General features: G+C 40.1%; 1 protein-coding gene across 2 annotated transcripts in view; it reads left to right on the top strand.

The window, feature by feature from the left end:
- The window catches only part of LOC123747796 (uncharacterized), an 80584-nt gene that overhangs the window by 23857 nt on the left and 39163 nt on the right, over positions 1-17564 (top strand). For both annotated transcript variants that reach the window (XM_069321716.1, XM_069321715.1), the window contains exon 2: positions 14164-14238. The gene's annotated coding sequence lies outside the window, so the exon portion shown is untranslated. The remainder of the gene's footprint in view (positions 1-14163; positions 14239-17564) is intronic.

Genomic DNA, 17564 nt, shown 5'->3' with positions numbered 1-17564 from the left:
ACCCTACCTAACCTAACCTAACCTATATTTATAGGTAAGGTTAGGTTAGGTTAGGTTAGGTAGGATAGGTAGACGAAAAAACATTAATTCATGAAAACTTGGCTTATTAGGCAAATCGGGCCTTGAATAGTAGGCTGAGAAGTGCGTTCTGGCTATTAGGTACGACATATATATATATATATATATATATATATATATATATATATATATATATATATATATATATATATATATATATATATAAGTCTATATGGAATATTTATAGTCTGCCCTAAATGTAAACACTTATATTTAGGGTAGACTATAAATAAATGCTGTTTACCGAGGGGTAAGTGGCGGTTAACAAGGCCATCCCAGGGTCTCTTGAGGGTTAGCTGGCCTCTGCAGAATAAATCTGTCGGGTACATAAAAAAAAAATTCATCACATGCGCATTTGTGATGCATACGCCAGGCCCAATGAGCCAGGCGTAGTCTTGCCTTGTGAAGTGCGTTAGTGTGGATGCAAATGTCACGCTGATATGCTCTGTAAGGCGTAGTAGGCAGCAAGGCTCTCAATGTTGGCATGTGTGAGGGGTGCAGCCTGTCTTCTGGAGTTGCCACAACGGGCAGAAAATGACGTACTAAAGAACCCGAATCTAACCTAACCAAACGACCCACGCATAGAAAACGTGAATGTTTGTGATCCGCTGTGATTTATAGTGCATTATATTTGTACGTTGGGGATTTTGGTGTGAAAATACGGTGGATTGTTCGAGAGGACGGGTTGGAGAGTGAAGATTTACACTTGTGAATCCTAAAACTCAATTCTACAAGATAACAAAATTACTCGTGTTCACGGCTTTACTGCTAGTTCCCTTTCTATTCCTGTAAATGTTAACTAACAATTAATCAACAATAAATTACGATGTATATTGGAGTGTTTGTCTCCATACAGAATATTTAGCTGAGCAGCCGTGAATACTAAGTCAACTATAAGGGCTCACCATAGCCCGTGCTGCTTGGCACTTTAGTTTGGAGTAGCTGAATATAAAATATGAATACTGAGAAGATGTGGTCGTTGGAGAAGTTACTACACAAGTTATTGATCCGCTAATATTTTATTTTTAGGATTTAAGTGAACTGTATAGAGGTACTGTATTTCCTAATAAGACATAAAGACTTGAACACTTTGTTACTTGACCCCAGGATTGCTTAAATACAGCACATTTGACTAGCATGTAAGGCTCTGTGGGCCTACCTACTCTTGACTTGTCACCTTTGTTTATTAAAGTTTAAGGAAACATCTTACTGATGTGCCAACAAAGGCAAATGAATCTAGATTACAGAAATTGGGCAAAAGGTGAAGCTCTCATACCAGACTTGAGACATGCGAGCGAAAAAAACAGGAAGCCATCCAGAAGATAGGAATAAATCTAAAATACTTTTTTTTTTCAAATACAAAGTATAAATACTATTGTCATGTGCTTAAATAGAGGTCCATACACAGCATGGTGAAGGCATGATCAAAATCCTGAAAGAACGCTACAAAACTGTTTTATAATACGATAAACAAGAATATTGAACGATTCTGTCGCTACAGACCAAGTATTAGATGTTTACACAAGGCCCACTACGAACAGCAAGACTGCATGCCTGTAAAGTTAATAATTAGCAGAACTGGGTGTGACTCCAGGGGCACAAGGCGAGGGGACACATTCTGGACGGGCGCAGCGGGGTGACCCTGCATGTTGGCAATTCGTGCAGTAATAGACTGCAAATAAGCACAATGTTTTAGATTCAGTTACTCAGAACAAAGAGTTCCAAGTAGGACGGGCTATGGTGAGCCCGTTAAAGAAGAGCGAGCAGGGCTTTCATTTAGGGCAGCGGTGAATGCCCGAATCAGGTCATCGTACTATGGTCTGCGCAAAATAATGAGGACAATAGCATTTGCAGCGGTCTCGTAACGACGGAACACGTGTTTCCAGGTATGAGCTCCTAGGTTGTGGAAGAACACGAGTCCCTCAAACTGAGGGACATGACTGTTTAATGTCTAACATTATAGTTGTTCAGGCACTAGTGCCTTCAGTACAACGAACAACTTGATCATAGGCTAAGAAACGTTAACCAAGATACAAAATTGGTAAGAACTTTAGTATCAGTGTTATATATATCAGGCTATCCTGCATATCTTTTAGATCCATAGTGGCCTATCACGCCTTTATACTTAATTAATTTCCCCAGCTCTAGGTTGCAAAAAAAAAAAAAAAAAAAGATGAGGCCACGAGGGCGATTTTTGTTGCGGCAGAAGCATAAGAATCATCAACACGAGTGAAGACTTGAAACTCGGCCATATGAGAAAGACTCAATACATATACAATTATACAACTCTTCACAACCTTCTGCATTAAGATCAAGAGTCAACATACCCAACGTTATTTAGAGACGAACTATCAGGTGCTGTCAGTTGGCCAGCAAGTATTGCCAACACCCAGACTGTGTACGAACTGGCAGATAGAAGTGTTGCTAACCTCATCAAATTAAATATACCTGTTGGGTGCAATGTACCTCTAATGATATCTTATTATCTGCACCGTGTCACACCTGTCCATTAGTATCAATGATATGCATAGTGCTTCTAATTATTTGCTAACTTCCATCCTTCCACCCTAAAGTGCATAGTAAACATATTATAAAAGTCCATCGATGTCAACCGGTCAGCTCACATTAAAGATACACTACTTTTTGTGGGTAACAAATCATCTAACCAAAGACACCTTCAAATAGTATAAAGGATGAAAGAGAATATTCCTAAGTCATTGGCAATAGACTTTAAATGAAATATGAAGTAAAAAATCTTTACAAAACAATTTGTATTACATTTCCTTCTCTCATTTACGGCATCAGTGAACACAAGGCGCAACCAATGGAAACTACCTCAAACCAATCACCACCCAGAAAATATCAGCTGTCAGTATTACAAATTATACACAATTTCAAATCAAATCAAATGTTTATTCAGGTAAAAGTACATACATAGAGGATTAGTTACATACAAACATAATGTTGGATTTATAGATCGAGCTAGTACATACAATACCTAAAGCCACTAGTACGCATAGCGTTTCGGGCAAGGACTCTACAGGAAAGCATACACCTTCTCTGTTCAGATCCCTAAATATTCTAAACATACACTATACATTCTCTTGTTCTCCTCACACTAATAAAGCCTAATACATTAGAAATATACCTAACTTGAAACTTTTCCTAGATGGATATATTACTTGGCATGAGCATCACACCAGAAATAAATATATCTTTGCTAGTCTCAGGGCCCCACTAAATCTATGACATGCAAATAAAGGGACATAAATAGGAAACTCCCTTTCTAGTGAAATAAAGAATTTCTCAATATACACAGTAATTTATTTAAAAGTAAAACAAAGAAGCTTCTAATTAACTCACTCCAGTACCCAACCACTTGGGCTGGACGGTAGAACGTCGGTCTCGCTTCATGCATGTCGGCGTTCAATCCCCGACCGTCAAAGTGGTTGGGCACCATTCCTTCCCCCCGTCCCATTCCAAATCCTGATCCTGACCCCATGCAAGTGCTATATAGTTGTAGTGGCTTGGCACTTTCTCCCTGATAGTTCCTTCAATACAGTACCCCATCCCCATTGTTACAATCGTTCGCCAACCTGAATTATTAATGATGTCGGAATTCGGGGATTTGTTTTTCGTGGAGTTGTTAGTAGTTTTTCACCTGTTCGTAATGTTATTTTTTTAAGACAGGGGTAGAAGGGAAGGCGAAACGTGGATAGGGGAGGAGTCCGGGACAGGAGAGGAGAGTAGGGGTGAGAAGAGTGGGGGGGGGGGGGGTAGAGGCGAAGGAGAGGAGACATAAGGGGTGTGGGAGAGGAGAAGAAATATAAATAACTGCTTTTACCTGTCCTATCTTTACGGGCTCACCATAGCCCGTGCTACTGGGAACTTATTGTTCTGAGTAGCGAATCTTAAACAACAACAAAAACTGTCCTATCCTTCGAAATCGTTCATATAAAAAGTGAAAATTATAACTTTCTTTAGCTTTGTTTAACAGCGTTTGTGGTCGTTGACTTTAGGGCGTGATAAACCACGTACTGTACCTGGATGGGGTCCTGGGAGTTCTTCTACTCCCCAAGCCAGGCCTGAGACCAGGCTTGGTTTGTGAGAGCTTGGTCCAACAGGCTGTTGCTTGGAGCGGCCCGCAGGCCCACATATCCACCACAGCCCGGTTGGTCCGGCACTTCTTAAAGAGAACTACAGCATCTAGTTTTCTCTTGAAGACGTAGACTAAGTCAATGTCTTTGTTAGTCGTGTAATACCATTATGTACCGACAATGGTACTGTGAGAGAAAGTCACAAACAAATTAGCATGTAGACTGGACTGCAATCTGGTGACGCATCCGGATGGTTGGTCGGGGCAGCCTGGCGCTGGTTGCCATGGAGATCATCCAGTGAGGGGTGCGCGCTCTCATCGATACCATCAAGATTTATTGCTGCCAATATGAGTCCCATGTGGGGATCTGCAGGCTGGCCGAGGCGCCGCCATACATCGCGTCTTGAACCTGTAGAGCCTGGCCTGTCGTCTGCGTACTTAGTACTTGTTTAGACTTCATTAAGCGGGTTTTGCATAGTAGCAAGGCAAATTATTACCGAAAGCAAGAGGGGCAAGTTGTTTACGCAAAACGAAGTTTGAAAGCATGTGGGCACGGAGGACATAGTGTAGCTCTTGGCATGCGGCAAAATGCGTATGTCTAAAGGCTGTTTACAATGCTTCGGACGCAGTTCTATTACGTCGACAGTCACATGGTTCAAGCTTCTTAACTCATCCTTAGTTAGAAGCGTAGTGACGTCATGTATTGCCTGTGTTGGACCACTGGGGAGCGTGGACCATGTACCAGGAGTTCAGACACAGCTCTTGGCTTGGGATGTGGTGGCCTGAAATAGCATGATTATGCACAACATGGCTGTACTTGAGTGTCGCTGTAACTGCGCGGATCTTCACGTGACGGACACGTTACCGAGGAGGTATTTGTCATCACCTCAATTTATGGACGATATTATAAATCAGTTACTGTAAAAGAACAAATCCACAAGGGCCTTGATTAGGGTTCGAACCTATGGACTGAGTGTTCCCACACGCGCTCTAGTCGACTGTACCGCAACATGGTGTGTGTGTGGATACTGTGAAATATAAACTCTAGAAGTTATGTGTATATCTTATGCTAAAAAAAATACATGTTAAATTAATTGTAAAGTATAAATTAAATGGACTTTCTTAAATAAATGACTTGTTTGTGGTCTGACATTTTTAAGAAAAGTATTTATTTTAGAGGCGTATGTGTTTGAGAGGGGGGGGGGGGCGAAGGGATACTGTGCCGCTCGAGTGGAACGTTTAATTTCTTTTTCTGACGTAAACAAAGTTTGGATCAACTCTTTATTTACTTTTATAACAAATTCTACCAGGCAAAAAATTTAACTTACTACAACGTATGCTCTTTAAATTCGAGAATACATGCAGCAACATCTGCATGTTTTAGGAAATGGCGGAAAGAATGATGGCGCAGGTACACGTATGCATGAACATGCACTCTCCTCCCAACAGGTTCTGGCAAACACTCCGCTATGAAACGATCATGCGAACAAACGTCTCCTGCAGAACTATTTATTGCACGTAAGTACAGTTCACACGCACACGTATGGACGCACGCACGCGCACACTCGACCCCTTTAGGGGTCTGGTAGCTGAATGGATAGCGCGCTGTATTCGTAATCCTGTGGCCTGGGTTCGATTCCCGCGCCGGCAGAGACAAATGGGCAGAGTTTCTTTCACCCCTGATGCCCCCTGTTACCTAACAGTAAATAGGTACCTGGGAGTTAGCCAGCTGTTATGGGCTGCTTCCTGGTGTGTGTATGTGTGTGTGTTTGTGTGTAAAAAATTAGTACAGTAGTTAGTAACAGTTGATTGACAGGCGGACTGAAAGAGTAGAGTTCAACCACCGCAAGCACAACTAGGTGAATACACACACACACAGTTACACGAGGCACGAGTTACGAGGAAAGGCTGCGGGAAATACACCTTACGACACTGGAAGACAGAACAGTAAGGGGAGACGTGATCGCTACCTACAAAATCCTCAGGGGAATCGACCGGGTAGACAAGGATAAACTATTCAACACTGGTGGTACGCGAACAAGGGGACACAGGTGGAAACTGAGTACCCACATGAGCCACAGGGACGTTAGAAAGAACTTTTTCAGTGTCAGAGTAGTTAACAGATGGAATGCATTAGGCAGTGATGTGGTGGAGGCTGATTCCATACACACTTTCAAATGCAGATATGACAGAGCCCAGTAGGCTCAGGAATCTGTACACCAGTTGATTGACAGTTGAGAGGCGGGACCAAAGAGCCAAAACTCAACCCCCGCAAGCACAAATAGGTGAGTACACACATACACGGGGGCCTCGTAGCCTGATGGATAGCGCGCAGGACTCTTAATTCTGTGGCGCGGGTTCGATTCTTGCACGAGGCAGAAACAAATGGGCAAAGTTTCTTTCACCCTGAATGCCCCTGTTACCTAGCAGTAAATAAGTACCTGGGAGTTAGTTACCTGTTACGGGCTGCTTCCTGGGGTGTGAAGAAAAAAAGTAGTAAACAGTTGATTGACAGTTGAGAGGTGGGCCGAAAGAGCAAAGCTCAACCCCCGCAAAACACAATTAGGTGAACACATATATATATTGTGACGGGAAAGTGTAGATGTTCGGCAGTCCTCCTAATGGCTGGTGTCAATGCCTAGTCACATTTACAAAAAAAAGATAGACTGATTGGCTGTTGTCTATGGTAAATTAAGGGAAGACATGCAAAACACACAGTATGAACAATGAAACTTTAATTAATATTGAAAACAAATTATGAACAAAAGAAGCCCTTGGCTATGTACAGTGCAAACAAAGTAAAAAAATATAACATAAAAATTAAGAACAGGAATGACGTTACTCTATAATATAAAGACAGAAAAGTGATTAAACAGGTGCTGAGAATAAAGCGCTAACTGAGAAACATCTACCTGATAGAAAGAGCGTATATCAGTTAGTTGTTTGCAGTTTGAGAGCACAAGATATTCTAACTTCAATGACTGGTTCAAGCCCAGACATCGACTAAGTAGAGGGCGCTGAGGTGCAGAGGTGCAGGTGTGCAGTCGGCGGGTCACCAATCAGAAGCAGGCAGGCTGGGAATGGTAGTTTGCTGGTTGATGACGGAGCCGGCATGGAGGGAGTGTGGAGTAGGGGCGAGTTTTGGGTACGTTTGCCTCCTGGTCAAAACGTTTTGTGCTACTGGTAGACGTATCTTGAAGGTAGCATCTTATTGTTGTATATATAAGTAACTTTATGTAGAGAAGAGCAGGCTCAATCTCTCTTGAAAGAGATTATTGTCACAATATATATATATATATATATATATATATATATATATATATATATATATATAAAAGAGGGCCTGGTAGTTGAGTGGACAGCGCTTGGGGTTCATAATCCTAGGGACCGAGGATCGATCCCCGGCGATGGCGGAAACAAATGGACATAGGTTCTTTCACCCTGATTCTCCTGTTCCTCTAGCAGCAAATAGGTACCTGGGAGTTAGACAGCTGTTACAGGCTGCTTCCTGGGAAGGGGGTGAAAAAAAAGTTGATTGACAGTAAGAGGCGGGCCGAAAGAGCCAGAGCTCAACCCCTGCAAGCACAACTAGGTGAACACACACACACATAGTGTGTATGTGCTGGGTAGACGGGACACCACGAGCGTAGCTCTCATCCTGTAACTACACTTAGGTAATTACACACACAATTAAACAAAAACTTAACATATTTTATCATTTTATGTGTTACAAAGTTGATAATTTATTTTAAGTCATGTACAACACTTTTTGTCATCAACAAATTAATAAACTTATTGTTCACCATATTTTTGTACAAAGATGTTTGTATTTTTGTCGGGGGAGGGGAAAGTCCCATGTGGCTCCCTGATGGTGAAATGTCTCCCAGCTACTAGACTGCATCAGTCGTAGAGTTGTATTCGCCCTAAACTTGGCCCTTCTCACAGAGGTGCAGGGACCAGGTGACCCTCTGCCACCTCACCGGGAAAGGCATCCAGATAATCGGCGAACCAATACAGACCATTGCTGAGTTCAAGGAGACCGAAGCCTGTCACAACCCGCCGAACGAACTCTTTGCCCAGGTCAGGAACGAGTGTTGGCTGGTTGGGGCGTACTGGTGGCTAGAGTGCCTGAACATATGGCACACTGGTGACTCGAGTGCTTGTACATATGGCACACTGAGGTCGGCCCTCAGAGCCATGTGACCCAAGCCGTGTTGGCTTAGCTCTTTGTTGAACTCTAATGGTAATATTCAAGAGTATCAGGCAGCTTCCACTGTCCGGATTCGTTTTGCCCACCTTCAGCAGTCTGGGTTATGTGCCTGTTTGGATGCCCTGGAGCTGTCCACACCCTTTTCTTTCCGTTTTGGTGAGGTTTGCCCTACTTCTGATTTATCCCTCAGCCTCTGGCCTCGTAACGTCCAAGGGTTTCCCAGTTCGGGCAGGGATGTGTGAGATGTGGCTCAACTATCTCTCTAATTAGGGTGTAGAAGCTGTTGAGCCGGCTGGTCCCATTGGGGCTTTGGGGTTTTTCTTCCATCCAGCCTCTCCCTTGGGCCCCGCTTTTGTATCCCAGGCAGTGGATGTGGGTGCCAGCTCTGCTCCCTGACCATCGTATTTGGTTTCGGGCTTTGGGGTTGTCAGATAATGGACCTTGTGTTTTCTTGAATCCCGATTGGGTCTTCATCCCTTCGGATGTGAGCCTTTTGCTTCAGGGGAAGATGTTCTTGTATCCTCTCTTCCTTGTATGATTTTGCTGTGTTTGTAGTTCCCTCCCCCCTCCCCGGTTCATTTCCATGTGCTGTTAGGCCTGGCAGAACCATCTTTCTGGAGGTTCCAGAGTCTTCATGATTAGCAGACAATCATCCTTTGGACGGCATCATTTTTGATATGCCTCTCCTCTTTCCTAAGGATGTTGTATTCACGTGATTTTCGTTTTCATTCCTGGAGATGGTTGAGTATGGCTGGAGCTTCACCGTAAGTCGGGGTAGGCCTTTGGTGGAGCCAAATTCAGTCACATGTGCCTCCTGTGGCCAGTTCATCGTCTTCTGCTAGTCGGTGCTGTGCTCACTCTGCAGACAGCCCATGCTTGCTGTGGCTTGTGCCGGCCCTTTTAAGGATCTTTCCTTTGATGGGGGGGTGGTGGGAGAGCTCACCTGGTTTGCCAGCTCCTTGCTCTTCGATTTGTGGGCTTTTTAGGTCGTTTTGTGTGACCTGCATTGGGGTTGGTTGGATGGATGGATATATATTGATGGATAGACGGTTGCACAAATGGATGGATAGAACGATAAATTGAAAGATGGATCGCTGTATATATGGACGGATAGATGGATGGATACCTGGTTTGATCGATGGATAGATGGAAAGGTGAATAGACGGATAGATTGATCGATTGAAGCCACTGATAAAGAAAAATGTTCGGCCTTAAATTATGTAAATAGTCTAGTCTTTGATAAGTCATTAATGAACATAAACAAATACTCTGATTGCCACGATTTCGTTACAAATGAAAACAAATTTTTAAAGTTTGCTCGTAATCCTTGTACAAAATGGGTTACACCTGTAAGTCAGGATCGGATGATTTGTACAAAGAGTATGAAGAAACATCTCATTGATCAGCCCACATATATTCATTTCCATATTCTTCAGACGGCTTCAAAAATGCTGTATGAATTTTGGTACAATGTGGTCAAGGCACACTATGGCAAAAGAGCACAGTTGGTGCATACAGACACTAGCAGCTATATCTTCACACTCGAGTGTGAAGATGTCTATAATGAGCTAGGATCGGAACCTCTCAAGTCTTGCATGGACTACTCAAAATTTTCCAAAGATCACCCACTGTTTGATGACAGTTTTAAAGGGGTCCCAGGGCGTTTGAAATCTGTGACAGATGAAAGACTCATTTCTGAAGTTGTGGCATTAAAACCTAAAATGTTTTCCATGATGGTGCAATCAGAGCAGCAGTCAGACAGAACCAAAGACTTACCATTTCATTATAAATCAGCACTAACTCATGATAAATTTAAAAAAAGACATATTCGGTCGAGTCTCTAATGATTTTAAAAGTAGATTAATACCTAATGAAGCTGAACAAAACTGCACTTCTGATGGATCAAAACTTGGAATTATATTTGTTTGATGACAAACGTTATGTTTTAAGTCCTCATCATTCTCTAGCGTTTGGTCACCCAGACATTTTGGACAAGTATACACGACCCATTGAAACCACAGAGACAATTTATGTTCATGTAAAGGAGACTCCTGATGACAGTGACACTATACAGACCTTTAAATATGAGAAACAGAAAACTTCTCAACCCAGTAAAATCAAAGGCACCTTTAAATATGAGAGAAGAAAGAGGTCTCAATCGAAGGAAAGCATAAAGACCTTAGATAGAGGAGAGATCTGGACCCAACGAAACCAAAGAGACCTTTGATGGTGAGATAGAGGAGAGATCTGGACCCAACGAAACCATAGAGACCGTTGATGATGAGATTGAGGAGAGATCTGTACCCAACAAAACCTTAGAGACCTTTGATGGTGATACAGTAGAGGAAAGGTTTCAACCCATCATTGCTCCCTGTAATACAAGGTCTCAGTGGGAGAGAACTCTTGCCAAAACAGCATTCAACTGCCTCTTTAAGCCTCGCCAGGATCTTCCAGGTAGCACACCTCCCTAACTCCCAGCACATCATTATCATCTCAGAACACCTGTCACCAAACGTCATGCCACTTCATTATACTGGGCCATCAACCTAATTATAGTTATGTGACTAAAGATAATAAACTCCTATTATTATTCCACTTAACAGTAATAATCCAAATGATTAATTCTTTATGCAATATTTTTATGTAATAATTTTGTATATATTTATGTAATTTTATGTGTTTTGTGTATGTCAGTAATTGTTTAATTTATGAAATTTATTTTTCTGTGTTTATCTGTGTATATGGTATACTTTTAACTAAAATACATACAAGGTACTGTTCATAACAGTTTTGGTACATAACGCACTTGTAATGTTTTATAATCAAATGTGCATAAGCTAATAATGGGGTTTATTAAATCATTTGTGTAATGTATACTGTACTGCAGTCTCATCAATGTTGTTCTCTGTTATGATGTGTTTTTACTATAACTTTGTAAATGCCTCATATATGTACACCTGTAACAATTGTTTGATTATCCTATGAGCTATTTGATTATCCACTGTGAGTGATGTGTGGAACTTCCTTTACATTTTCACGTGTCAGAGCGATGAGTTGACGAGGAAGGGTAAGGATGTCGTCAACTCTACATAGAACAGAGTGAGTTTTTATGCAAACATCTGAATCTTAACATTAAAAGAAATCCGATTTTTTTTTTAAACGTCTTTCATCCTATTTTAATGTTATATCAACAATACCAGACTAAGACTACCAGTTATGTCAACACTTCTTTCAACACTACCAGAGGTTGTACCCCTATAAAACTGCGAGGCTATCGCTGGTGAGATGGTTATGGTACTCTGTACGTTAGGGGTGTTCCCTCAAACTGTCCTACAAAGTACGTCGCTTTTCGTTCCAATGTGTTACATAAAGCCAAAAATTGTCGTACTATAAAATGGAAGCCCGTCCTCCAAAAATGGGGAGGTAAATGTAACAGCACAAGTAAGTGTAATTATGTACTATTCCTAGCAGTCAGGAATTGTAACTATTTTTATTTAGTATTAAACCGTACTGTCAAATATATTGTGAATAGTTGAGTTTACCTGAAAAGTTGCATAGAAACCCACGACCTAACCTAACCAAACCTTCTTAGATTTTGAAGATAAGCATTTTATTGCTTCTTAATTACAATTACTATTTAACCTATAGCTATATTGATATTACAGTTTTATAAAACAAATAAAACAAAACTAAAATATTTCAATAAATTATAAAGTCACTCAGGATATTTTCAAAATTTGTATAAAATCTCTATTATTTAATAAAACTGAAAAAGAAATTCCTGATATTTAAAACTTGTGTATTTGAAAATTAATCTTGAAAACTTTATCTTAAAATTCTGAGTGACTTAACAGAAAACGAGGAAAATTATTGGAGAGGTAAATATAACATCCCCATAAGTGCAATTATGTACTATGTATGACAGTGAGTGTACTTAATACCCTAAGTATTTAACGTACAGTCAATACGGAGGATGGGTTGCAGATTATACATATATATGAGTGAGTTTGGGAGATATGTATAGGAGGCCTTCTACAGTGTCATCTGTTCTTATGTTAAAATATGCAAGAAACGCTGATAGTATTAATGGCTTTGAAATTTTTTACAATTCACATCAACAATTTTTTAAGTTTTGTTAATTTTGTTTTTCAAAAATTTGAATTAGAAATATATATATTATATATATATATATATATATATATATATATATATATATATATATATATATATATATATATATATATATATATTTACTTTATTTGAACTTTGTTACAAAAAAGGAGTTACATATGGGTTACAAAGATGATTGTCATAGGTTGTCGAGTTCCTCCAGCTCCTCAGATGGCGGGCAGGAACCCTGGATGCAGTGCGCATTTCCCCTCTGTATCGCCACACTGAGGCGCTGGAAAAGAAAGCTTGCAGCTCTTGGGTCCCTTGTTGTTTCAATGAGCCTAGAACCCAGTTCCTTCAAAAAACTGGTAGCACTTTTACCCCAGGCGCCGAGTATATATATAATGAAATATATATATATATTTCTAATTTCCTCCGTGGTCTGACACTGTCACATTTTTAAATCACGTGTTTATTTTCGTGATATACATATATATATATATATATATATATATATATATATATATATATATATATATATATATATGGATCTAAGTTATATCAATTTTATATTTATTTAATTTATATTTAAAATATTTTTAATAGATCAATTAAAGGGCGATTTAAGTAGGATCATTGGAACACATTTGTCTCACTAATTCATTGTAAATATTTACTATTTTATGCTATAATTATGCATGTGTGGGCCTGTGTGGTTGCTGCATTGCATGAGCCAATAGGCCCTCTGCAGTGTCCACGTATTGTACCTCACCTCACTCCACCATTCTCTCCTACCTATTTATGCTCAGTTCCTGTATCAATTTTCCTCCGTGGTCTGACACTGTCACATTTTTAATCACGTGTTTATTTTCGTGATACACACACACACACACACACACACACACACACACACACACACACATATATATATATATATATATATATATATATATATATATATATATATATATATATATATGTATATATATGCGAACAAGCCTGAATGGTCCCCAGGACTATATGCGAATGAAAACTCACACCCCAGAAGTGACTCGAACCCATACTCCCAGGAGCAATGCAACTGGTAACTACAGGGCGCCTTAATCCACTTGACCATCACGGCCGTCAAAAGGAAGTGATAGCCAAGGCTATTTGAGCCACTTCCCCGACGGCAACTCAGATGGTAATCTTGGGCATAGCATTTCACCAAATCACCTCATTCTTTGGGGCACACGTGAGGAACACAAATGTGAACAAGCCTGAATGGTATATATAGTCCTGGGGACCATTCAGGCTTGTTCGCATTTGTGTTCCTCACGTGTGCCCCAAAGAATGAGGTGATTTAGTGAAATGCTATGCCCAAGATTACCATCCGAGTTGCCGTCGGGGAAGTGGCTCAAATAGCCTTGGCTATCACTTCCTTTTGACGGCCGTGATGGTCAAGTGGATTAAGGCGCCCTGTAGTTACCAGTTGCGTTGCTCCTGGGAGTATGGGTTCGAGTCACTTCTGGGGTGTGAGTTTTCATTCATATATATATATATATATATATATATATATATATATATATATATATATATATATATATATATATATATTATTTAGGAAATGGAGGAAAGTGTGATGGGGCAGGTGTAAGTAGGAATAACATGCACTCTCCTTCCCCAACAGGTTCTGGCAAACATTCTTCGTTGAAACGATCATTCACCCTCAAACCAACGCTTCCTGCAGAGACGCTCCTTGCACGTAAGTACAGTTCACACACACACACACACACACAAAAGTAGTTAGTAAACAGTTGAGAGGCGGGCCGAAAGAGCAGAGCTCAACCCCCACAAGCACAACTAGGTGAATACACACACGCGCGCGCACGCGCACACATACCCCTTAGACCTGGAACTTCGAGAACAAGAGGTCATAGATTTAAACTAACTAAAAAAAAATATGCCGAAGAAATATAAGAAAATTCACTTTTGTAAACAGAATGGTAGACGGTTGGAACAAGTTAGGTGAGAAGGCGGTGGAGGCCAAAACCCTTAAGTAATTACACACACACACCAGCCTGTCTTAATACAACGTCGTGGTTTGATACATTCTTTCGTAAGGCCAAAAATTGTCGTACTAGAAAATGGTAGCGGCTCGCGAAATGTACATACTGTTTTGTTTTCTGTTTTGAGTCTTCTGGTAGGTTAGGAGATTGGACTTTAGTACGACAGTTTCTTGACATTAGGACACCTTAGGAAGACAGGCTGCGCACGCACATCAACCCGTCCTCCTAATAGAGCATTGTGGGAACCGACCTGTGAGATTTATATTTATTTAATTTATATGAATTTATATTTACGTTAATTTATATACTTCGATAGCAATTTGTATAATGATAAGTGGACTGTATTTCTGCAATAATCTCAATCTCACAAATCGATCCTCTACACATTAGGGGGGGTTTATTAAATTATATATATGCAGCCAATCAAACTACAGTAATAGACTACATACTATTAAACATTGAAGAGGTTCCTTATCTTATAGTACAGCAGGTTAGTCCACCAGGTATAACTAGGGTGTAGACACCAAATTATCCTCTTTGAGGTAGCTTCCATCACCCAGTAACTGGTGCACAAAGTCTTGCATCCTCATCTTGACCTGTCAAAAGTGCGCTAGCTGTGAAGCCAGAATCCTATATATGACAAGCTATATCAGAGAAAACACTATACAGTACATGGAACAATAAAGACCTGGCTTAATTACCTTTAGTTTGAGGCTTCCACGTGCTCTAACCGGGTCACCCTATATAATGACATTAATGGCCATAAATGAAAGATACATGGGTTTCGGAAAGAACACTTAACTTGAATTGTAGACATCGTGTTGGAGATGGTACCTTTGGTTTCCATAACACTACGTCCAAGTAAAATTAACAGGAGCCGAATTTGCTCCCGTGTGAGCCTCTGGTCTCGTAATAACAATGGCTGTTTAACACTCCATACTATTGACGTTACTGGCCGACATTGTCCAGATATGATAGGAGCCGTATTTGCTCCACACGTCTCGGAGGTGACACAACAATGCTGCCTCCTTCCTGCCTGACGCCTGGCCTACTTTGTCCAGATTTCAGAAAGTGATAGAAGGGTCACATTTACTCTACTTTAACTTGATAATTAAGTTAATTTATATAAGATGTTTTATGATGGTAAAGTCCAAAGACTAATGTATTTAAGAATAATTCCCACCATAATAGGTGGTGAATTATAATAGTATGTGGTGATGATATCCCGTTTTCTATAGACGGTAATTCCACTACAAGTTACGTTTTCTATGGGTAACTTGTTTATACAACACAGCTCTTATCTGTCTGTATGATATTATATGGTGTCGGATTTTCCGACATAATTCCCCAGGGGGCTGCTCACGGGTCGAAGTCCTATTTAGAACAGACGAACACCGATACTCCTCCTTCGAATTATTAGATTAATTTGATGTTAGTAGTTAGTAATCACACGTTTGTGTGTGTTCGTACAGGACGGATGTCCCGTACTAGAGTTGCAGGGGTTAGAAGTCTAATGCGATTTCATTTCCCTGTCAACTCTTGAAAGGCTAATATTCAAGCCTAATTACATATTATTTAACCCAGAAGACTGGATGTGATCAAGTACTACAGTCAAGTATGATTCAGGGACTGCAGTGATATCAGTGACATTAGATATAACTTGAAGTTTCTTCAGGTAACTGGTCACTGATATATAAACACTGAGGCCCATGGAATACATCTTGATTAAATAATAAATGTATCAAATCAGTCATCAGATTTATTGGGGTTTAATTTAGTTAATTGATTCAGAAGATTGAATAGCTCATCATTAAAGTAAAGTATGGTTCTGAGACTGCAGTGGGTTCAGTGACATTGGTCGCAGTGACTTGTAGCTGTTTTAGGCTACTGTTCACTGATTTGCCACTGAGGCCTCATGAACACATCTTCAGCTTTAAATGATGATACTAACATCAACCTCTGTTGGCATAGTCAGCTGTAATCTCCTTAGTATAATGCTACTGGAGAAATATAATCAGCTGACAAATTTAGTGTCTATTGGTATTGTTTATCTGCAGGCATAGGTCTCCTCAGGCTTGATACTGGGCCTGAGAGTAATTTACCTCCTGCAGAGTTTAACATGGTTATACCCTGATATTTAGTAGGGCTACCAATGAATTGATGGTAGTAGTCTGTCCCCACAAGGACAGCCATTTGGCATTTGATTTGCTCAAATTTACCTGCAGCTGCTTGATAATAGCTTTCCAGGTCAGCATAATCAACTTGAGATTGTTGTGACAAATCTTCACATTTCTTGATCTGTCTTGTTAAGTGGCCTTTAAGACCTGCAAGGGTTCTTTTCATTCTCCCTGCATTATCCATACTGGCTAGTTGGTGAAGCCTTGTGGGGCTTGTACTTGGGCTGCTCATAATACTGAACAAACACTAATGATAGCCTAGGGTAAATTCTGCACTCACTAGGCAATAATCCTACTTCTACTAGAGGTTAGCACTTAAAATTAATACACATTATATATATACAATCATACACACTAATGATTTGAGTGATAAACCAGTGTCACTGGAAGTACCTTTAGGTTAGCTCTTCTATATCACCCTAGGATGGTAGAGACACTAATTAATCACTCAAAGGTGTAATGATCATAAGTAAATTATTATATATACAACTCAACTCGAGTTGATAAAAATTACACCCAAAATAGGGTCTGGACCATTCATTAATGGTGCTAGGTTAATCAATATAGTACAACTGACTATGGTAATAATGGGACTAGGATGAACGATAATAGTTCAACTAGTCATATCCTACCCTGTTGTGGGTTGGCAATTAGTAAATATACTGTGATCACTAGTGCAATATATATTAAATGATTCTCTATTTGGAGAAATAATATACACAATTATTGATAATAGCCTCTTAATTAGCCTCTATGAAACTTCTAATATTATCTAGAAGTATTAAATATTATTAGTGACCTCGCGAAATAAACTCCACAAAATTCGTAGATAATCTCTCGCGAAA

The sequence above is a fragment of the Procambarus clarkii genome, chromosome 10, assembly GCF_040958095.1.
Source record: "Procambarus clarkii isolate CNS0578487 chromosome 10, FALCON_Pclarkii_2.0, whole genome shotgun sequence".
In the NCBI taxonomy this organism is placed as follows: Eukaryota; Metazoa; Arthropoda; class Malacostraca; order Decapoda; family Cambaridae; genus Procambarus; species Procambarus clarkii.
This window is presented reverse-complemented; position numbering and strand designations above follow the sequence as displayed.